Consider the following 24763-nt stretch of genomic DNA (forward strand, 5'->3'; position numbering starts at 1 on the left):
TACGACTGAGGTATGCTAACAAAACTATTTTCAAGGTGTACTGCAGAATCATCATAACTTTCTTTTTTTTAATTTTTTTATTTATTTATTTTTTAATTTAATTTTTTAATTGTTGGTTTTTCAAAACATTACATAGTTCTTGATATATCATATTTCACACTTTGATTCAAGTGAGTTATGAACTCCCATTTTTACCCCCTATACATATTGCAGAATCACATCAGTTACACTTCCATTAATTTATATATTGCCATACTAGTGTTTGTTGTATTCTGCTGCCTTTCCTATCCTTTAGTATCCCCCTCCGCTTCCTTCCCTTCCCCTCCTCTCTCTCTAACCCCTCTCCTGTAATTCATTTCTCCCCCTTGTATTATTTTTCCCTTTCCCCTCGCTTCCTCTTGTATGTAATTTTGTATAACCCTGAGGGTCTCCTTCCATTTCCATGCAATTACCCTTATCTCTCCCCTTCCCTCCCACCTCTCAACCCTGTTTAATGTTAATCTTCTTCTCATGCTCTTCGTGCCTACTCTGTTCTTAGTTACTCTCCTTATATCAAAGAAGACATTTGGCATTTGTTTTTTAGGGATTGGCTGGCTTCACTTAGCATAATCTGCTCTAATGCCATCCATTTCCCTCCAAATTCTATGATTTTGTCATTTGTTAATGCAGAGTAATACTCCATTGTGTATAAATGCCACATTTTTTTATCCATTCATCTATTGAAGGGCATCTAGGTTGGATCCACAGTCTTGCTATTGTGAATTGTGCTTCTATGAACATCCATGTAGCAGTGTCCCTGTAGAATGCTTTTTTTGGGTCTTTAGGGAATAGACTGAGAAGGGGAATAGCTGGGTCAAATAGTGGTTCCATTCCCAGCTTTCCAAGAAATCTCCATACTGCTTTCCAGATTGGCTGCATCAATTTGCAGTCCAACCAACAATGAACAAGTGTACCCTTTTCCCCACATTCTCGCCAGCACTTGTTGTTGTTTGACTTCATAATGGCTGCCAATCTTACTGGAATGAGATGGTATCTTAGGGTGGTTTTGATTTGCATTTCTCTGACTGCTAGACATGGTGAACATTTTTTCATGTACTTGTTGATTGATTGTATGTCCTCCTCTGAGAAGTGTCTGTTCAGGTTCTTGGCCCATTTGTTTATTGGGTTATTTGTTATCTTATTGTCTAATTTTTTGAATTCAGGATATTTTCTTTATTTTAAGCATAGGTATTTGAGAAAATCTAGAGATATAATTAGCATATAATTAGCATATTTAAATTTTATTTTCTTGATTATAGCATTTAATCAAAATGGAATATTTTCAGACCTAATTTTCTTTTGAGTATATACATGTAGGAAAATGGATAAAATATAAAAAATAATATATCTGTTTTTCAGACACCAAAAACAGGTATAGAAACTGAGTTAATCCATAAGCAATAAGTGTAGACTGGTTAGGCGAACTATAACTTTATTTTTAAAAATTCTTCTTAATAAGTGCTGTTTGATAAAATGCTGTTAAAACTTATGGGTAAAGGGGAAGTAAAAATAATCAAAGTATACCATTGTAAGAAATACCTGAGATCTTTCACCTGAGACCAGACTGTGGGGGAAACTTCATGTTATGGTAGAAAAGAATCCCTCACTTTCCCTTTACCCTCTCAGTCCCTTAACCTCACCAGAAACCACCAAGATTCCCAGAATAAAAGGTTTCAAGTTCAATAGTCACAATCTTTCCAACTACCAAAAGCAGTTACAATTCAACTGAACAAAGAAGCTAATGTGCAAAGTTATGGGGATCTGAGACGTCATATAAAAATTTAGGTTAAAGATAATACTGTTTTTTTTTTTTTTGGTATGTGTGTTTTGTTTTGTTCCAAGGGTGTGGCTATTCATTGGTCACCTAAAATTAGCAAAGAAACTTTTAATTTGATGAAGTGTAAGTGGGTGACCCATATTAAAAAAAAGACACATTTTTAAAAATTTTTAAAAAGCCTAATTTACCAAAAAAAGTTGCTACTTTCTCCCTCTACATTTTGCTTTTTAAAGTATTTTGTTTAAAAAAAATATTCATTTTTACTTTTAGGTGGACACAATATCTTTATATTTTTTTTTTATTTTTACATGGTGCTGAGAATCAAACCCAGTGCTTCATGCATGCTAGGCAAGCACGCTACTACTAGAGCCATATCATCAGCCCTAAAGTATCTTTTCTTAAGTTTTGACTTTTATTTTTAGTTCTGAAAGGTAGACAGTAAAACAGCTTCTAGAAGAATTTGCAACCAACTGCATGAGGGTTTGGGTAGCTGAGAGGCTGAAGCTGGGCTGGGAGGAGCAGACCAGAAGTCTGAATAAGGAGCAGACTTCCCTTGGTCACTGGAGGCCAATTATAACTAAAAAGAGACAAAAATAAATAAGTGTTTGTAAACCAGGAAATGACACAGGTTATCAAGTTAGTATCAGTTAGAAAAAAATTCATATAATCAAGAAAAGAAAGAAATAATTAACAGGATTAGAAAAATAATAGGTGTAAATTTTATTTTTACAAGCTTATTGTGATACATAAAAATAAATATTAATTTTATATTTTGATTTTAAACGGAAGGCAGAGAGATATGCAAGTCATTTAGTACTTCACAAACCTTACTTCAGTTACAAAAGAACTGAATTGTTTAATCAATTGATAACTTCTACTTATTTTACTCTCTATCTTCCTTGGCATTTCACCTGAGGTCACACTTGTAGAGTGTGACCAATAACTAAGCAAATAACTAACCAAGAAGATAGTCACTGAGTTACACTCTTTCTCAGAAACCCCGATCAATTTCAGAGCAAAGGTGTGATACAACACCTATTCATTTCCATTCTTGGGAAAAGATCCCTTTTGTGAATCAGATAGAAGAGGAAATTAGCCCAACCTCTATAAAAATATTACTAGAAATAAATATGAGTTATCTTCATTTAGAAGTAAAGTGAAGTAAAAAAACACCATTGTACAGTATCTTTCAGGATTACCCTTGAAAAATAAAAAAATGAAAAAAAAAACTCTTTCTAAAGAGCAGAACACTTGGCAGCACACTTCATCCTTAATTTCACGTGGAAAAAGAAGTTACCTCAGATAAGAAGGTACATAAAATAACAGGAAGAAATCAAGACTTGGTCAAGGGTTTAGAAGGAACTTTTGAAGACTATAAAATTTGGGGGGTACAGTAATAAGGATGGATCTCTGAGAGAGATAATGCAGTGTAAGTATCATAGAATTTCATGCTATCACATACCAAAGTACATACATCATGGACATTGTACAAGACAACAAAGTTGACAACTGGACTTGGCTAGTTGTTTTTATCCAACTTCTGATGCTGCACAGGATGAATTAGGACTGAGTACCATAGTGGTTTGTAGTCACCATATTTTATTTATCAAATGCTTCTTCCAAATATCTAGCCAGCTAGGAGGAGAGGTCTATCTCTAGGTTCTTGTTACAGCATCATTTTTTTTATCATTTTCTCATAATAAATTAACATGTGGACGTCATTTAACCCAGAAATAATTTTAACCAGAAGAACCCAAACATTTATTTTTAAATTTTACTTTTACAGACAACAGATGCTAAGCAAGTAACACTAATAAAGTGTCAATACATCATGCCTAAAATTGAATCAGACCACATTTAACAAAAATAAAAGATATTACTATTGGTCTATGACCATGGTATCAACTGTATTATCATCTAAAAAAGCTGCTGGTCTTGTAGAATTCTGGAACAGGTGATGGTTTTGCTAACACTTCTTAAATTTCACATCATTATATCAGGTTATGCTACCAAGAGACACACTATATATATCCATGAAATAGAGTGTAAAAGTTTAAGAGTCTTAACTCACCATCACTCTTATTAATGCACTTGCCAATTATATTTTCTTACGCCATGCTGCTGCATCCTCCACTTTTAGAAATCCTAGTTATTTAAGAGGACACTTTTTCAACAGGATGTATAACAAAATTCCAACTAAAATTTAAACTGCACCTGAAGACTCTAAATTTTATGTACTAAGAAAACCGAAAGCAAGAGAAGAAATTACAATCCTAGCTAGGTCAGTTCACTCTCCTCACCAGAAAGACATTGATTCCATGCTGCAATGCTAAGCAAGTACCACTAATAAACTGCCAATACATCATGCCTAGAATTGTATCAGACCACACTTAACAAAAATAAAAATATTACTATTGGTCTATTACTATGGTATCCACTGTATCCAAATATAAAAGTCTATTGTATATTTGAAGATAAAAATTAGATGATTCAATTTGAAAACACATTATCCAATTCTCTACTTTTTAGTATTCACTTTCCATACAAGGATTGTAAAAGGACCAGTGTAGTAGTTGTGTCTTGAGAAAATTATAATGAGGAGCCTCAAATGATTTGGTGATGAGTATAGAGACCAAAATAAGTATGTTTAGTGGATCTAAAATGAACAGCAGAAGAGACACAAGATGACTATTAATTTGACATTTAGTCTACACAGCTGTCAAAACTGTAATTAATCGCACCGTTTTCCATTCTTATCAGTTTTCTTCAGGAATAGAGTCTCACCAGTACCATAAACTAACTAAGTTTCTGGGGTGTCACTATAGGGAACTATGCTTTATGGCACCATTAGGACTGAAGGATTCATTTCCCAGACAACTGCTGAATGTGGTCCTTTCAAAATATTTTCTTTAGTAGAAGATCGTTTTTCTGGCTAATACCACTTAAGGCTTCCTAAACTCAACACTGTTTGAGACTCATGTAAAACACACTCCATGTCTCAAGTAGGAAAAATATGAGAGCACAAGACAGATCTATAATTTCCCTTTGAGTAAGAAGAAGCCTCCTTTGAGATTAGACTGCAACCCCAGATTCTGTGTGCCCAAATGTGCTTCCTTCCCTTTATTTCCATTGTGCTTATCTGAAGCACACTAGCTTATGGACTTCCAAGATGCCTAGTCATGGTCTTAATCCACTTCCTGGGAAGCCCTAATTAGAACTCAAATGCATCCTTCATCTACTTCCAGACTTTCTGTTTTCCAGAAGTTCTTTGAAGTCTTTTGTCACTGGAGATTACCTCCTCTTTTCATTGTGGATGTTTATCTCATTTTATGCTTCTATTTTACTGTTACTTTAATTCATTGTTGGTAAAATAGCCTTGTTTATTTGAAGATCTAAATCTCTAAGTAAAATAGTTACCTTAGTTTATGGGCTTATAATACACAATCAAAAATGTTCAACACATTTTAATATGAATTTAGATACATGATTAAAATTGGAGGAAACAAAATAGGCTTAATAGGATGTAATTCTGCACTACAAAATTATCATTGTTTTTTACAAAAGATAAGAATTTTGGAAGATAATGACACCAAGAAAAAGAATCACTAATTTTTTATAAATAGAGTTGTGCTTAGAAGAGAATAATAATGTCACCATAAATTGATGATATAATATAAAACAAAAAGCTTTATAACCAAGTTATGTTTATTTTTGAAGAAACATATTTGAAGCAAAATATGAAATCCATGAATCTCCTCAAAATACTATACAGTGAATAGCATTTATACACAAATCATATAATTTTTATGATATTATGTAAATTTTCTAGATATAGATGTAGAAGTTATGTACACTAATATTATTTCTCAAGACACATTTATTTTGAAGCAGTTTCATAAATCTGCAAATACAACAAAGTTTTACTTATTATATACAGATCAGTACCTCAAAAGTTACCAAATACCTGGATATATTTCCTTTAACAGATTTCTGTTTCCTACACAATAAGGTCAGCTTTAATATATCTCCTACCTTTTCAGTGACACAGAATTTTTAAATTTTAAGTGAACTTCTCCTATAGGCTCACAATTCACCATATAACTATGGTACTAATGCAATTAGTGATGGATGTTACAAGAAAAATTCTTAGTTCTTTTAAGAGAGTTTTTTTGAAATGAAACACTATCTCAACATATGATTCTTCAAACAAATTATGATAATGCATGCACAGCAATAAATTTGAAATAAAGAAGGTATAGACATTTATTAGCTACATGACTTTGAAAACACATGCCTGGACCTAAAAGACAGTTGTTTTGCTTTGTAATTGCAGCACATTTTATAGCTGTGTGAGGAGTTTTAGGTCTATGTTTTTGTTTTGTGATCTCACATGCTTTTTTCATTCAGATGTATTAATGTAATACATGCTTATGTAAGTTATATGCCTCTTTCAAATTATAGAATATTTTTTAGAAACTCTTGGTAATCATAGAGTTTCTAAATTAGAGAGCAATTACCATGCAAGCTAGAAAATGCACAGTGGCTTAAAGAAATCCTCATCCCAGAGTCTAGCCTTAGATTTTTCACATAGTTGATGATCAATAAATTTGTATGGTTCATAAAGTTAAGATCTGTTTAATCTTAAAGTATAGAAATAAGAAGCCAGAGAGGTGCTTCTTCACAGATGTCAAGCTGTCATTACTTGGAAATTCAAGGAGTCCTAGAGGGCAGTCTGTCCCTCTGATTGATGTAATTATGTAAAATTCAAGTCCTGTTTTTCTTCCCCACAACTTTGGCTTTCCTGTTTCATCTTTTTCTTTGTGTTTCAGTGACCAGAGAATGAGATAGGTTCACAATTATTTGTTCATGCCAAAGACAAAAAACAAACAAAACAAACAAGCAAAAAAGAAAAAGAACTAAAAAACAATTGAGTTTGTAAAAACATCAGAAATTCAAGTACATTGATCAGGGTAGGATGAGATTCAACTGACCTCAATGTTCCTTTAAGAAAAATTAGATTCAGACATTTCCATTGTGACAGAAATGGGAAAGGGCATATATGTATGCATATAGTCACACACATATATATACACACATGAAACTAATACATAAAGAACGAATAAACACAAATATTCCTCCTCTAAACTTGGAAATTATATTCCTGTTTATTTTTAATCCAGGAATAGAAAATTACTAGTATGTTCATTTGATTTTCCAAAATATTCAGTGTGCTTCCAAACCCTTTTATCATGTTGCTCTCATTTGTCATTTCCTAACTGAAAGAGTACAGGATCAGAAAATTTTTAATCTTTTGAGTTAAATTGGATCCAAAGACTTTATGAGAAATATGAGCAGTTTATGGCATTGTGATATTGCCCTCTATGAAATGATGTTTTGAACATAGAATATCATTTCATTCTAAAAATTTAAAAACATATAATTACTCAAATTATAGAATTCACATCAATAGTAGTTCTATTTATTTTTTAATATTACAGAAGCAAGTTTATAAAAAAAAATGCTAAATTACAGATGGAGATATGGCTCAGTGGTGGAGCACTTGCCTAGCATGTGTGAGGTCCTGGGTTTTATCCTCAGCATCACATGAAAATAAAATAAAATAAAAGTTTATAAAATATCAAGTTAAAACTCATGTCTTCTTTTATAATATGTATACAAATAAGTATTTTTTAAAATCTCTAGATGACATTCCATATGTAAGTTGTATGACTAGAACTCATTAAACTTAGAACAAATGGAAAACTAAAATTAATCATTACTACCTACTAAAAATGATTCATTTTACGAGGATATAAATTAAAGAAGCAAACATTGTTAGAAGAAAATATTCTCAATGTACCATATAGAACACAGTCCTCTGGATTGAGTAAAACTGTTGGAGCTGAGGTCTCTGTTCTGCATCTACAAGAAACCTCACTAGTATGCTAAAATTTCCTTCTTCCACAGCCTTTCTATGACCCAACTGCACACTACTTTTGAATCTAAGAATGCAGAGGCACTTATCCAGATGAATGAGGCAAAGGATGATGTGGTGCAGGTAATAGCCTAAAGAGTTGCACGTTTTAAGGAAAGACATCTTTAAGTTCTGTCTCTATAATATTATTTCTAGAGAAATATGACAAAAATCTCCCTGGAAAACACAGAACTGTGGCTTTCCCTGTGTAACACGTAAGCTGTCTCTTAATTTTACTTCTTCTTTGTTGGATAACAGCAATCCTGGGAGAGCTGGCCTCCAAATATTTCTCTGGACATGTTTGGAAAGGCATCTCAATTGGAATCATGTCCACACAAATTTGCTATTATTCTGATCATAAGATCAAATTAGTCCAGTCCAATTAAACAATTTACAATGCCTCAACTTTGGGGTGAGGGATTTCTGGCACCTCCCATTGTTACACCATGGCTCTGAGGGTGCTCTCTCAATCATGTGTGATAGGCTCCTCTTCCCTAGCTTTTTCTCACATGAAGCACCTGCTTTTGGGGTAGTGTTGTTTCTGCATGACACCATTTTTAAATTGACTTTTTTGGGTTTCAGGCTATATGTAAAATATTAAAATTAATCTGAAATTTCAAAAGAAGAAGAAGAAGAAGAAGAAGAAGAGGAGGAGGAGGAGGAGGAGGAACAACAACAACAACAACTGAAGGCCACAGGCTGAGGAGATCACAGGAAGATTGAACATGGAGCTGAGTCAGAGCCCATGCTGAAAGGCAACGCTAAGGAACCTGTGATGAGCCCTCATATTCACTAATGGAGGTAGAGGGGAGGCCTGCCCTTTCTCTGAGACAGACCATGTAATATTAGCTTAGTCTTGTCTGTATTATATATAAAATTATATAAAGCATAAAAAATAAAGTGGAGACTTGTGATGTAGAATCAAAAGAAAGTACAATCATTTCAAGCAGGTAACTGAAATTCCAGTGTTGGAGTCAGAAGACACTGCTTTATCACAACCATTATCAATATGTGAAGAGTTAATAAAAGTATCATAAAAATGAAAAAAAAGGTATTTTGAGAGAGATTTGGAAACTTGAATTAAATGGTAATAAAATAAAATAAAAACTGCAACATCTACAGGTAGTTTTCCACATGGTTGAATTTGAAGTAGTTTGAAAGCTGCAGAAAAAAAAATTATAAGAAATGCCAAAGAATGAGACCTTCAAAGCCGTGTGCAAGAGAAATAAAAAATAGGAGAAGGGCATTAATAGTTGAACAAGCATATGTGTTGGCTTTGAACTCACAATCCTCCTGCCTTAGGCTCCCAGTCTGCTGGGATGGCAGACATGTGCCACCTCACTCAGCTTTAATTTAATTTTTCTTCTATTTATTTATCTTTAAGATGGGGCTAATGCCACTTGCTTCCCAAGACTATAGTGAGAATTAAATGAAGTCATAGATAATTAGCACTTAGTGCCTAGTGAGTGCTCCATTAGTTAGCGGAATGACAGGCCTTTGTATTTTTGCTTTGTGGGCACCCAGATTTAGCTCTTTTGGCAAAGCCTTGAACAACTTAGCAAAACCATGTTTCAAGAAAAAATACAAAAATAGGACTCGTGACGGGATGATGCTCAATGGTGAAGCATGCTGAATTTCAGTCACTGGTACCAAAAATGTCATTTAATTTAGGACATTGTAATTATTTTATTAGTATGTTCATTTTTGACCTATACATATATGGGCATAACATCATTGAGCAGTCTCATTTCTCAGTTCTTGAATCATCTCTCTTATCCTCTCTTCAATCAGTCTAAACTCAACTATTCTTTCTCCAATTTTTTTGAGATCCACTTCTTTTTTCAACTCCATTTTTCTTTTACCTTTCACATATTAGAGAAAACACTTGACAATTGTCTTTTGGCATCTGATTTATTTCATTTAATTTTATGTTCTCCAGATTCATTCATGTCCCACAAATGATATAATTCCATTCTTTTATGAGGCGGAATAGAATGAGTAAACTTGTGAAAATATATGTAGATGCTATTTTCTGGGGATGTCACCTGCCAGCACACAGGACCTTAAGTGTCCAAGCTCAGCCTGCCATTGTGTGAACAAGGGAATGAAGATGCAGGAAGCAAAAGGTCTCATGTGAACCATTTGAGGTCTTCCAATCTGTGACTCTGACTACTTGTACATGCACCAACCAGCCTGGTAACTTCCAGAGTGTCCGTTATTGTCTGCATTGATGACTAACCTGTCTCAGTGGTCTGTTTTCAGTACAGTTCTGTTCTCAAGAGGAGGGAGACAATGTGAAGTAAAATCTCCTAATTCTCCAAGTGTCAGATGTAAGATTTGGTTCCTTCCCTCAATTATTTACCTTTTGTCCATTTATGAATCTGCCTTTATCCACTTTACATTAGTCCTCTCCTCATGTGGCACCTTTGTATTCATTCTGCCCTGAGCTCTGGTTGGGGGTAGGGAATCTAGAGTCAGAGCAGACCTGGGACCACTGGCACATGAACTTAAGTATTTTATTTATTTTATTTTTTACTTTTCAAGGATTCATGTTTCCCATGTTGTGAAGTGGGATTGACAGCTAGAAATGGTGACACTTAATGATAACAGGAGCAATTGATGACCATGTACTGGACTATTGTTTTTGAGAATTTTATTCCTGAACTCTTCACTGGCAATAAGAACTCCATGAGTTCAAGGCATGTTTACACCCATGTTGCAGGACAGGAATGCTCAACTGTGTTGAGTTAACTTACTTACGGTCACACAGCTAGCAAATGGCAGCTTCATTGTTGCTGTGGGAACAGAGGAAAAAATACAGAGATGAGCATGGTAAAGTGGCACATAATTATCAGGTCATAGAGCAGGAAAATTATGTACAGGTGCAATGGAAGGCCTGGCTCTAACCAGTATACTGGCAGGGCCCCTGAAGAGGTAAGAACAGAGTCCAGAGTGCAGGGTAGAAGGAGCCTTCACTCCTATCTTAAAGAGGTAGCTCAGAGAGTAACACTACAAGAGGTCTGCGCCTGCCTTGCAGGGATGGGGCCAAGTGGATGGTTCCCAAATTTGACATGCAGAAATGCAGAATATGAGGATTGGGCTCGGGGGTAATCCCCAAGCTCCTTGCTGTTGTATGTGCATGTACATAGGCACATACATGGAGGGATGCCCAGAGAGTTGATAACCTGTGTAAAATTCAGGGAGGAGTTCATATTGAAGGAACAATTGAAAAGACAGAATTTTCACTTTAAATATATTTTAGTCTGTTTTGACTGCTCTAAGGGAGTACTAGAAACATATAACTTCAAGCAAAAAAAAATTCATTTGTGGACTTCTGAAAGCTCAGATGTCTAAGATCAAGTTTCCAACAGGTTTATTGACTAGTGAGTACCTGCTTTTTCTTAGACAGCTCTAATTTGAAGGTTTGTGACCCCTTGGGTACCTTGGTTGAACTCCTCTCCACTAAGGTGATGGTATTAGAAGGTGAGTATTTGGGGAGGTGTTGAGGTCCTGAGGCTGAAGTCTTCATCAGTGGAATTAATGCTCTAATGAACAGTGCTACATGCTACCTGGCTTCTTCCACCACATGATGTAACAGCCAGAAGCTTCTAATGATTAGAAATGTCCTTTCTAAACATTGAATTGCCTTGTGCCTTGATCTTACACAGTGTGAAAATGAGTGTCTGTGGCTTATAAACCACCCAGTCTACCAAAGATTAGTATAGCAGCTTGATGAGAGTAAAGAAATACACCATCTCTGTCCTCACAGGATAAATTGAGAAGTTTCTTTTCAGCTTTCTTTTAATAAATGACAATAATCCTATTCCATGACTTAATAACCTGCAGGACACCACCTTTTTCTGCCTAGGCTTATGATAAATTACCACAACATTAAAATGCATACTCACACAGGGTCTAGGACTGGTCATTTTTCCCCAAGTGTGTATAGCTAAGCTTGTAAAACCTGGACGTGAAAGTAACTGTCAAGTCCTCTCTGTACTCTTGGCATTAAAATTTCAAAGAATTTTCAGTGTATATTAATAGTCATATCTGTGTATTCACCAGGCTGCTCACACTAGATAAGAAGTGGCCCCTGCCCTTGTAAACTCCAGTCTAATGGAGAAAGCAAACAACCGATCTTGTCCCTTGCTGTGCTGACACTAAACATTGCATATGAATCCTGTGATCCTTTATTGTCAATTACTGATCAGTAAATGTTACATCATAGTAAGCATTGCTACTTTAGGCAAACATTTTGTTCACATTGAAGAAAAAATCCTGGAAATCATGCAAGCTTAAGAAATTAATTAGTCACAGAATAGTATGGTTATTGTTGGGTTGTCAGACTCTTAACTCTGTGTTGGGCTTGATTTTTGTCCTTTGATTTAACTCTGTTTTTTGAACATGGTTTTTGTTTATGTGGCTCAAATATAAACCCACATTAAAATACACTGAAGATTCACCTATATTCCGTCCCCACTAATATTTAAACATTGCCCTTCATGAACAACTGATTTAATTGTTTCTAGTATATATTCTTACTGTTTCTTGTTCTGGTAGGAGGCAATTACAATAATATGTTATTATGTAAATTTCTTTCTTACCCAAAAGGGAGTGTTCCTGTATATCCTGTCTGCCCCTTATTTTTCACTCAATGAATCAACCTGAAAAACACTCCACATATGCAATAATCATAACTTTCCATGGTATAGATAGACCAAAGTTGGAACTAAACAAATGATGGACATTTGGGCTATTTCTGAATTTCATTTTTTAACAATATTTGTGTATTGAATAGCTCTGGGAATCTACTTTATATTCTTGCAAATGTGCATTCAATGTTCAGTCCTGCAAGAATTATTACTTATCAATGGCTATTTTTTTATACTTTCAAATAATAAAGCCCATTTTGCTGGAGGGTACAACCTTTTTATTTCTCCCAGCAGGTATACAAGTTCATGCTTTCTGTAGATGCCCCGTATACAGAGGGCTCATTTTGGATATTCTGTGCACTATCACAATGTGCTTGTAATTTCTTCTTTTTTTCTGAAAGAAATATTTCCTATTTCTGTTATTTTTTTTTCTTTTTACATATGATTGATATCATGTCATGGTTACAAAAGAAAACAGCAGTGTCCTACTCTAATAAACCCAAGGCTTTGTGAGAGCCCAAAGCTGAAACCAAAAATTACTTCCCAGTACAAAGATCACCAAGGATAAAATGCATTTTGGTAGTTTGTGTCTTCCAACAAACTGATTTATGTAATCTAAGTTCTTATACCTATGGGCTGAGAGTTTTAAATATTGTTTATTTATTTTAATGTTCATGTATTAATAGTGATAACATAATTTGTTTTTTAGTTAGAGTTCTATCTATTTATTGACTTTTAGAAACATGCTAGGACATGAGCCTCAGAAAAAAGACTTCCTGGAACACCCCCAATATTGAAAACAAATGCCTTAGAAATTAATACATTGGTACAAATGTTCAGCATACAGTAATAAATATAATATCATGTTAGGTCACATTCATGATGGCAGTAGAATAAAATAAGAATCAAGCATTCAAGAACATGTAGAATATGCACAAGGAACAAGGAATTACAGCTCTGCTGTGAGAATTGATGGTTGAACTTTGCCAAGCAGGAGTTTCTGGGGCTCAAGGTGATGTAATAGAAAACACTCAGCAGGCAGGTGGAACAAATGGAGAAGCACCCCCAAAAAAGTTGTGAAAGTAGATTATTAATTTGTATTTGATGTCATCTCCAAAATTCTGAGACAAAAATATCTGTAACTATGAATCCCATAATTATCAGCATCCCTAGATTTATTGGGGCCAAGATACCAATGGTAAAGTTCTTGGGCTAGATCTTGTGCTAGAAAAGGAATGTGAAGTTTCAGAAGAAAATTATGGTGTTAGCTGAAATCTCAAGACAAACCTCAGAGGAATTTTTTTTTACTAATAAAATAATATAGTTTGTTGATTTTTCATGTTTTTTTCATATTTCATGTTAATAGTATATATCTTAGGAGAAATTGAAGCAGAAGCCTTTGTTTCAAATAGTGTCATCTTCATCAATCTCAGCCTATCCTATTGCAGGTATATATGTGGATTCACCGAACACACATTTTTTGTCACTTTAATTATCAAGTCCCTCTAATATCCTCCTGGTGCCATTCCAATATTATTACCAAATTATGTCTGAATTATGTAATGATAACTTTGCTCCCACTTTACATAGGCTTTCTTATAGATTCAGAATTGCCATATATTATCAAAATAGTTCTTGATATAATCTCATCTTGAGGTTTTTTGGGGTAGTGTGTTATTTGATTTCATCTTTCTCTTCTTGATTAAGCAGTAGGAACATATTGAATACTCTACAATTTTCAGTGAATTGAAATGGAAGGATTGCACAAAAGTAAAGAATTGAAACCATCTGAAAAAATGAATCTCAATGTAGTAGGTGTGCACACAGATGTATTTTTTGTGCTGTCTTTTGACCATTTACTACCCGACCTAATGCCTTTAATATGTCATCTAACATGACACTGAGAAGCATGCCCAATAAGATGATTTTTTGATTTGTATTTATAATGTTTTTTTGAGTTAAAGTGTTACCTTGATGCTAAATCTGATCATCTTGTATGACATATAAGGAGTCATATTACATATATTCTAGAGGTGTTGTGTATCAAAGAAAAACAAGTATCAAACATGGATGTGTTTCTGAAATAAAAAGTCCTCAGTAGAAATGCTGGCCATTATGTTTTAATTTTGAAGTTCCTCATATATGTGATTTAATAGATTTAAATCTTTTCTTTTAATAATGGCTACATATGTGGTTGCTTCAAAGTGTTTTCATAATGTTAAAATATTTTAGCAATATGTGTAGAAAGCTGTTTGGCAGTATTTTAGACCTGTCTTTGAATCGCCGATGTAGCTATCCACCTTGCATATATATTATTATCATGACCTGAAAAAATATCTTAAGTGACAAAAGTCCAGCTATTTAATATAAGTAGAAATATTTTATTATTGTGTTCTCCTTAGTCATCTGGAATAAAGGTGGTAATTAAAGTCACCGTTCAGATACACTCAAAGTCATTTCATTGTAAGATTTTTAATTAAAAAAAAGAATTTGACCAAAGCATAAAAGATGAACTTCCATAAAATCCCAACATTCATCTGGTTGAAGGAAGCAGAATGTATTTCTTCAGTAAAGAAACCATCCGTAAAATTGATACAGAAAATTTGATTTTAATCTGATGGAATATTTTCTATACAAGGCATGTTGTGTTTTAAGTCAAGTGTCTGAAATAGTAGGTATGTATTTTAAATTGTTTCAAGCCACATATTTAAAAACACCAGTCATCAGGGCTAAGATTTTGGCTCAGTGGTAGAGTGCTTCCCTAGCACATGTGAGAAACTGTGTTCAATCCTCAACACCACATAAAAAATAAAATAATAAAATAAAGTGTAAACAAGTTTTGAAAAAAATAGAAGTCATCAGAAATCCATGTGGATGAAGCTAAATTGTTCCATGACTCTTTGGACCTTTTAAATATAAAAGACAGGATAGTAAGAAAAACCAAAAAAGTGAAACATTAATGAACATAGGATACTATTTTACAATTTTGAGGTTATGTAGATATTTGGTTAAAACATCAAAGAGTTGATTTCTGTTTATTTTAATTTTTAACTGGAATCTACTGTTTGTACTTGGATATGTACCCATTATTGTAACTCAACATGTGTATATAGAGTGTAATTATCAGATCAGGGTAATTTTCATCTCATTAAAATTATTATTATTTGTTTGAAACCTGCAAATTTCTGGCTATTTTGATTTGTTTAAGAAGTTATTATAGAACATAATCACCTTATTGCACTTTAAAAACTAAGAGTTACTTTCTGGTCTTAACTGTTTTTGGCACTCCTTACACACAATCAGTCTCTTTCTCATTCTTATCATAAATCTGGTTAGCATTTCTGTTTTCAGTTTCTGTGTAATCCACATTTCAGCTTCAACATATAAATTCCACATGCAGTATTTGTGGAAAAATAAATGTCATTACTAGGAAAAATAAAATATTTTCCTCAATTAATAATTTGGGAAATTGGCATAATTCTCTGCATTCACTCATTCAGTGTTTTGAACTTGTCTATAATAATAAATCTGGAAAAAGAATAAAAATATAAAAATCAATTGTCCATGTGTTTTCAAGATTTTATGGGTCACGTTTGGTCAATGAAAGTAAGTTTTGTGACATCTACTTTCATAAAAATGGCATATGCTAATTTTTATAAATTTATTTATATTAAGTGAATATGTAATATGTATGTTTTTGTATTGTAAGTTTAAATAGATCCATATTATGATGGAATAAATAACTTTAAAAAAATTTATTAGAGTTGGCTCAGTAGCACAGGTCTGTCATTCCAGTGAATGTGGAGGCTGAGGCAGGAGTATTTAGAGTTCAAATCCAGCCTCATTAACTTGGAGAGGTCCTAAGAAACAATTTAATCCTGTATCAAAATAATAATAATTAAAAAAAAAACAAGAAAGAGAAGGGGACCCAGACACAGGGGCACACACATGTAATCTCAGTGGCTAAGAAGGCTGAGGCAGAAGGATTATGAGTTCATAGTCAGCTTCAACATTAATGATTAACTAAGAAAATTAGTGAGACTCTAAATAAAATACAAAATGAGGCTGGTGATGTTGCTCAGTGGTGGAGTATCCAAGAGTTGAATCTCAGAAGGGCCAAATCAAATAAATAAATAAAAGGTGCTGGGGATGAGCTGGGCCTGTGGTTCAGTGGTAGTACAATTGAATTGCATGGCATGCGTGAGGCACTGAGTTTGATTCTCAGAACCACATATAAATAAACAAAATAAAAATCTATCAACAAAGAAAAAAATATTTTAAAAAACTGGAATGTATCTCAGTGGGTAACCACCCAAATGCACTCACCCTGTATCCCTTCTCTACCTGGGATGCCCACCCTAACACATGTGAAAGAACAATATCTCAGGCTGGAAACCTATCCAGCAGTTCTCCTTTAACAGCCAATGAGGAAACATTCCTCACTTGATGCCCATCCTTTCATGCCACCTCGTGAGTGAGTATGCACTGGGCCTACACTAAGCCACCCGAGCACAACTGGTTTTTAAGGTCCAGGAGAAGGTATCTCTAATTTATTCCACTGAGACATTGGGTTTCTAATAATTCAAAATGACAGGTTTAGGCCTGAAAGTACAGTTCAGTAGTAAAACGAGTGTTTCCCATGTGCCTGGCTCTGGGTTCCTCTGCTTTGGTGACCAGCGCGAGCTTCATGAAAGAAAATTCAGTGCATAAGAAATTGCTAGAGAGTTTTAAATTAAAGAGACAGCATCTCATACCTTTAACACAACTCTGAGATGGCTTTTCCTAGCTCCCACCTCCAGCCACCTAATCTGTTGGTGTGGTTTACAGAAGAGATTAGCGAGAGAGGGAGAGCACGCCAGGGAGTGAGCTTTTATTGGGCAACAAAAAATTCAAGAGAAAATCCCATCCAATGAAGGTTAAGGGGGGCAGCAGCTCAAAGTCATGGCTGGCAATTGGGTCTTCAGGTCAGTGGCCTGGCACACCTCTGCATGGACAAGCCCTCAGACCTGGGAAAGGGTGGGGAAGGTTTTTTAACACAGGCTGTGTTTAAGCACTTCTCACCCATCCAGGGAGATAACTCAAATCATGTAAGGATGGCCTCCCACAGGATCCAACTCCAGCATGTAAAAAAAAAAAGCTAGGCAGGCCTGGTGGCACATGCCTATAATTCCTGTGGCTATAGAGGCTGAGGCAGGAGACTCACAAGTCTAAGGTCAGCTTCAGCAATGTAGTGAGGCCCTAAAAATATTAGAGAGAAACAATCTATGAACTATAAAAAAGGGTTGGGGATGGTTGATCGGTGCTTAAGAAATTTTAGATTCAGTCCCCATAACCAAAAAACATAACCAAACCCAAACTAAAAGTGAAAACCAAACTTTATTCCCCAATATTCTTTGCAGGTAGGGGGTCTCTATGATTCTGTGCTGGCCAATGAGATATCAGTGGAAGCAACTGGGCTTCTTAGATTTTTGTTTTTTCCTTCTTCCCTTTCCCCTGATTGCTGTAATGAATGGATTGCAGAATGAAAAACAGAAAGGTTTCGGGGCATGATGGCATAGCTGGATAGCCATAGCAGCCCAGACTGCCAACCACTGGGCTTTTTGATTTTCAAGTAAAAGGAAATCTTTTTCAGTATTTGATGGGTATATTTTTCTAGTAGTGGAAAGACAGATGCATTTGTTTTTCTCCTTGTTCTACTTTCTATTCAATGTCCTCACATTCAGGAACAATGTAGGTCAAAAGACCCAGCCATCTTTGTAACCAATTATTTTTCAGGTCTCTGGGGATGGAGTGGAAGTACAACACAAAACCCCTACTGTACTTAATCTGAGCCCTTGGGGCAGAGTTAGGCCTGAGTAATCTCCAGGATCCCTCATCTGTCTCAGAATGCTCACAGAGAGTGAGAATCTTGCCTCTTGTCAAAAATCCCAGGAATCCCATGGCTCTCCTGAGAACTGTTCCACAACAGACTAACACTGGTCCAATCTCAATTTCTGCACTGATGGGCCATTGGAAAAGTGATTTTAAGCAAGCCTTACTGTTCCCAATTTTGAAGTGGGTCTTCTCCAAGAATTACCTGAATCTAAATGAACACAGAAGGAAGAAGCCAGGGTCCAAAGACTGAAGATGAACCCTGCCTCCAGAGAAACCTAAGATTTGAAAAGATTTCCAATTAAAGTGAGGTGGCAGGTAAAGTATAGACCTTGACATAAAACAATAGCCTGAGAGCAAATTGTCAAGTGTGGGCAAGGACATATGTGTGACAGACTGATGTTTCACAGCCTCCACAGCAGGTAAAAATGAATGCTAAAATCGTAATATGTAATATAAGAAAAAGAAACCATATTTTTTTTCCTTTTTTATTTCTTTTCTTTCTTTCTTTCTTTTTTTCTTTTTTCTTTTCTTTTCATTTCTTTTTTTTTTGTACAAGGGTTTGAAACTAGGGGAACATAACCACTGAGCCTCATACTCAGATATTTTTAATGGTATTTTTTAGCTTTTGAGACACATTGTTAATCACAATATTGCGGTATTCTTATATCAAATAAGCATTTTGATCACAAAATAAATATGTCATGTTAACAAGTACTTCTCTTTTACTGATTTTTTTTCTTTCCATGAATTCAAGTGAAAATTCTGTGTTTTCATATTTAATAACTTTTTTATAACTTTAACCATTATTTTATTTTTTTGTTTTTATGTGATGTTGATATAACACAGCTCCTCGTGTGCACTAGGCAAGCACTCTCCCACTGAGCCACAAACCCAGCCCACATTTAACCCCATTTTAATCAAATTCTTTTCTTTCTTTCTACTCATCCTTGCTTTTTTATTCACCCTCCAATCTATGTGACTAAAATGTCCTGGGAAATGATACTGCCTAATGTTAATTCTGGTATTTGGGGCACTGGGTTTTTGCAAGATTCCCATCCCTTGTACAGTTTTACAGTATTGTGCTGTATATTTGAATTCTTTATAGAAGCCTTTAGCATTTTTGTGAAACAATGCAATCAGTTTCTCAAAATATGGCACTATTTTGAAAAGGTTTGGGGATATTGAATGACATGATGAGAAAAGCACCTGGAATAGTGTGGTTGTGTGATTCTGAGAGGACACAAATTTCTTTGTGAGGTAACACATGGTGTTCTTACCTAGAATGTCCTTCCCTTAGCTCTTTAGCATACTTCAATTTATCCTTTAATACCTTTTAAATGTGAAGAATTTGTACTCCCAGCCAATACCTATACCCAGCCAACCAGACCCCTTCTTTTTGTTGTTTTGCAGCAATAAAGCAATAACAGAAAGGGTTCCAGTGTGCTCATATAATAATGGGGTTCAGCAAGAACTATAAAGGGGTTTTGGCCACTGAAATCACCTGGAAAAACCCAGCTCCTGGTTTTATTGAACTTTGCTATCAGATTCCTTGTCTTCCCCAGTGTTATTTTTTTTTTTTAAATTAAATCACCTAGTTCAATTTCTGCAGCTTGGAACCCAAGTCCCCAACTGCTGCCCTGTCTCTATAGCATTGGGTCAGGCTGTCAGAATAAACCATAGCTATACAAAAGTCATTATGAAGAGGCTTTCTTTTCTGAGACTGAACCTTGAGAAAGATGGCCATGACCAGATACCTATGCTTTCTCATTCTGAGATGCCCCAGTCTGGCTGGAGAAGAGATCACAGATGACTCTTGTTTGCCAAGTAGCTGTGCCCATCCTGTGTTAAAAGGGTAAGAAAAGGTGCTGAAGGCCACAGAGCTTTAAAAAAAAGGAGAAGGCCAGGTCCTTTGAAAACATGCTTTTTTAATCTGGCTGGCCTCTTTCACAAATAGGGCAGGGACATTGCTAGTTGCTTGACAGTGCCTCTTCTGCATCCATAATACAAAGACAGTGCTGAAAACATGCTCACATTTATGCAAATAAAGTATTATCATCAGCTGGAATTTTGTAAATGGATATACTCTGTGTTTAGCAGAGTGATTCAAGGTGAACCACTGAAGATGTGGGGTTCAAACGTGACCAGAGCCCAAAGGTAATTGTCCCTTAGACTCAGTGGTGTCACAACCATTGGCATCTCTGCAAGATCTCTTTCATTCATTTCAGATGGAGTTTTCAAAGAGCAATGGAGAGGCCAGGTGACAGGGAGGCTGGTGTAGGAGTGAACTTGATGGAAAACCATGGCTAAAGAAGAAGAGCAGAGCCATTTGGTATGCTAGTAGATGCTGGTGAAATTGGGCCAAGCAAGACTGCAATGGTTCCAGAGGTAGAGGAAAAAAACTACAATCCCAGAGTGTTAAATATGTCATCAGAGGATGAGTCACGTGGACAGAATGCAGAGGATCAAATCGGTGGAGTGGGCGTGGCTCTGCAGAACAGTTTAGGTAAGAGGCCAGATGCTGGGTGGAGCCTATGCAAAAAAGTGGAGAGGACCTGATGGGCAGAGCTGGTGAGGCAGAGTCAGGCTGAGTGAGTGGAGCCCAAATCATAAGCACAGTGTTCGGGAGAAGACAGGGGAAGAATGTGGGAGGCAGCACCCCACCCAGGACCCGTTAGGTGAGCACAGACTAGGAACCAGGAGGCACAGTGATGCAGGAGCAGAGAGCATGGTAGGTGCATCCACAGGAGGCAAAGGGAGATAGGAGAGGCATCCGGTAATGTCAGGAGTCACTGTGGACCCAGAGGGGAAGCAGGGTCTTTGGGCTATGAGATAGTAATGTGACCACGGGATCTGCTCCATTGGGGGCCTCAGTTTCCCCTCTTACCCACTGAAGCAATGAAGGGAGGCTGAAGATGCCATGGCATAGCCTTTCTTTCTTCCTCCCTCTCATTAGATGCTGTGCACTTTCTATATTTTCAGGATGGTTGGGTCCCATGTGGTTTCTGGAAGAGTCCTTGGGATATCGCCTGAGACACTTTGTTTTGGGGGAACAATAATTTTTTTTCCCAGTGTGTTCACAGAGACTTTTCTTGGTGCCTGCTGTTTAAATATTGAGACCCTGAAGTCCAGAGAGGGTAAGTCTGTGATGCCACCGTCACTTGCTGGAGCCTGATCTGGATCACACAGTCCCCTTCACTCACTCACTCACAGGTAGGGGGTTCATAGCACCTGGACAATAAAAAAAGCATTGATGAGGGAAGAGGCCTTGACTCTTTCCGGGTGCTACTTTGGGACACTCCCTGTCTTTAAAGTAGGACACAAAGTGACGTCTGCCTCTCAGGCTGCTGTAAGGCCAAATTCCAGCTTCATGATTCTCTAAAAGGCAGTTTGCAATGGATGGGGCAAGGGATCTATTTTGACAGTACTATCATTTAGTATTCTTTTTTGTTTTAAACATTTATTTTTAGTTGTAGGTGGACACGATACATTTATTTTATTTTTATGTTATGTTGAGGCTTGAACCTAATGCCTCATGCATAATAAACGAACATTCTACCTCTAGGCAAAACCACAGCCTTCATTTAATTTTTTATATGGAAACATAACACCTTACATTAAAAAAAAAAACAAAAAAAAAAACAAACAAAAAACTATAGTACCAAGCTCTGTCCTAGGCAGAGAGTACACAGACATGAACAAAACAGTAAGGAATCTCTGCTCTCATTTTCATGGGGGCTACCATTCCCTGGTACTGACCCACGAATTCAGGCACTAAAGAGACATAAAGTACTGACCCCTTTTAGGCATCTGATCTAATGTTACCATCCATAGCAATGTTTTACCTTCTCAGTTATTCTAAAACACACCCTTCTTCATGTCATTTAGCTGCCCCAATCTTTTCCCACCTGTGAGATAAAGGCCTCCTTAAAAATCTCTCCCTTGCTTCTCCAATTACATCTCCCCACCCCTCTTTGAGGTTTCAAGAATTCCTGTCTCATCCCTATTTGTACTTACTGCTCTGCTTAATGTGGGTACTTTCTTATTGTTAGGAGTGCTACGTCCTAATTAATTAGACACTAGATGGCACCAGAACTGTACTTTTGAAATTTTTCTAGCATTCACCAGAGTATCTGCCTACTTATTGGCTGGCTTTGTTAAGAAACATTTTAGAAAACTTTTCAATACTTGCTTTACAAGCAGCTTTTTATTTTTTATTTTTTGTACAAATCTTCATTAATTGTATGTATGAAATTAATCATCCAGCTATGAAAGGGAGTATTACAATAAATACCCAATGTATATATGTATGTATGTATGTATGTGTGTATATGAACATATATTTTTTTTTCAAAACTTATTCAGAAGCAGGATAAGGGTTTCAATTTAGTTATGGCCTCTTCCTACACCTGTTGTGCCTGGGATGTTTCAGGAGTCCTTACTAATATTGCTGGTATTTCTTTCTCTTTTCTACGGTGTGATTATTATATGCCATTAAATAGAATAAATATATCTCAGATATGCCAAGTGTATCTCACTTGTAGTTGTCCATTGGGCATCTTTAGGCCTAGTTGAATGTTCAGTGATTTTTGGCAAAAGCAGCTTTTCAGTCCCTCGATATGAGGAGAATTTGTGGACATTTAGCAGAACTTGTCCCAATGGATATGATTATCAATAGAATATGTATTATATAAAATGATGGCATGACTTGGTAACAGGAATAAAAGTGATTTAACATGATTTATTTATTTATAATTGTATATTTTATAAATATTTAATGCACATATAATTGTATACCTATAGAGCAATAATTTTGAGTACATGTTTCTCTCTGTGTCCCTGTTTCACACATATATGTTTATAATATTGTCTTTAAGATAAGCAGGTTTGGGGGATGGATTGGTGTGAGTGTAATGTTGAAAAAATCAAGGACAATTGCTGAATTTTCGACTTGAGCACTCCAAGGTAGTGGCTGATACCCAATCCTGTATGGAGCAGAAAAACCACAAGATGCAGGGAAAAGAGTGCTAGTCTTGAAGAAGACTTTTGTGTTGATGTTTGTGATTTCTCCTTGATATCCACAAGAACATGTCTGAACGTGAGAGGAGAGGAGTGGGAAGAAAATAAATATTTGGAAATCAGGGGAATGTGGAAAATATTGCCATGAGACTGAGCATGACCCTTGGCGTGGGTGAAGATACAGAAGTACAAGGAGTATTTCTCTGAGCTGGGGACACCCCTATATTTAGCATTGGTGAAGAAAAATATATGAAGGAGAAAGAGAGTGAGGGCATCCAGTTAATGAGATAGAAAACCAGGAAATGTAATGACATGGATTTCTTGAAGAGATGATTTTAAAAAGAAAGGCAGAACCTTTTGTTCTAAAAACCACTAAAAAGTGAACTACAGGGTGGCAAAGCAGGGACCTTGAGATTTGGTGCCATAGTGGTTTCTGATGATCTCAGTGGAACCCCTGTCATCATGTGGTGGGAACTAAAGCCAAATGGAAGATTTATGGAAAAATTAAGTTCAGCATAGTGAAGGCAATAGCTGGAGATGATTTTTCTGATTGTGTACAGTGAGATAAAGGGAGACTCAGCCAAGTTTTAATATTTATGGTCTCTGAGACGTGGGGAGAGTTCATTTCTGCCAATGATTTTTTTGTGGCTGCAAAAATCTTTTTTCTTTTACCATGTTTGCCACCTACACTCTAGAGTTGATTTTTTAGAAATAATATAAAAGCTCAATAGTAATTTCTGGAGGGTAGGGAGGGTGCTGGGGGAGGTCAAGGAATGAAAGTAGATGATAGATAACTAGATATGATCATTGTGTACCATGTATTTGGAAATTATATGCTTGATTCCGTTAACATGTGCAATAAATATTTGTTAATTAAAAACAAATTAAAACTAATTATTCTATTTGATCACTGAAAGGTAGGCACTCAACACTGATGGAGAGAGTATCCTTATGGTTTGTTTCCTGCTTGTGAAAATGGTCATTATTAATAACCTATAAAGCGAACTGATTAAATAATTTTGGAAGAAATAGTACGGATTTGAACTGCCTTGTTTTCACAGCATGATGAGGTTATCTGATGGTCACTGAAATATTTGAAGCACTACAGTCCACTCATTGTCAAGGTAGTTTGTGCCAGGTTCAACCTTTGAGAATGTAATACTTTTCCTTTATTCCTTCACTATTTGTTGCAATCAAGTCAATGGAATCTGCCCACCCATAAAATGACAAGGATACTAAGCTCCATATGCAGGAGGGGATGCTATTCTCATACATTGTTTTGAACTCTTCTATATTAAAGATTTGTCTGTTCCCAACACTTTTTATCAGTGAAGTAAATTATGTTTTATCAATAAATATATGTTCATTTGTTGCTTTCACTTATAATTTAGAGTTAAAGGTTTTTATTTTATTGCTTATATTTTTCCAGCT

The sequence above is a fragment of the Callospermophilus lateralis genome, unplaced genomic scaffold, assembly GCF_048772815.1.
Source record: "Callospermophilus lateralis isolate mCalLat2 unplaced genomic scaffold, mCalLat2.hap1 Scaffold_1172, whole genome shotgun sequence".
NCBI classification, from domain to species: Eukaryota; Metazoa; Chordata; class Mammalia; order Rodentia; family Sciuridae; genus Callospermophilus; species Callospermophilus lateralis.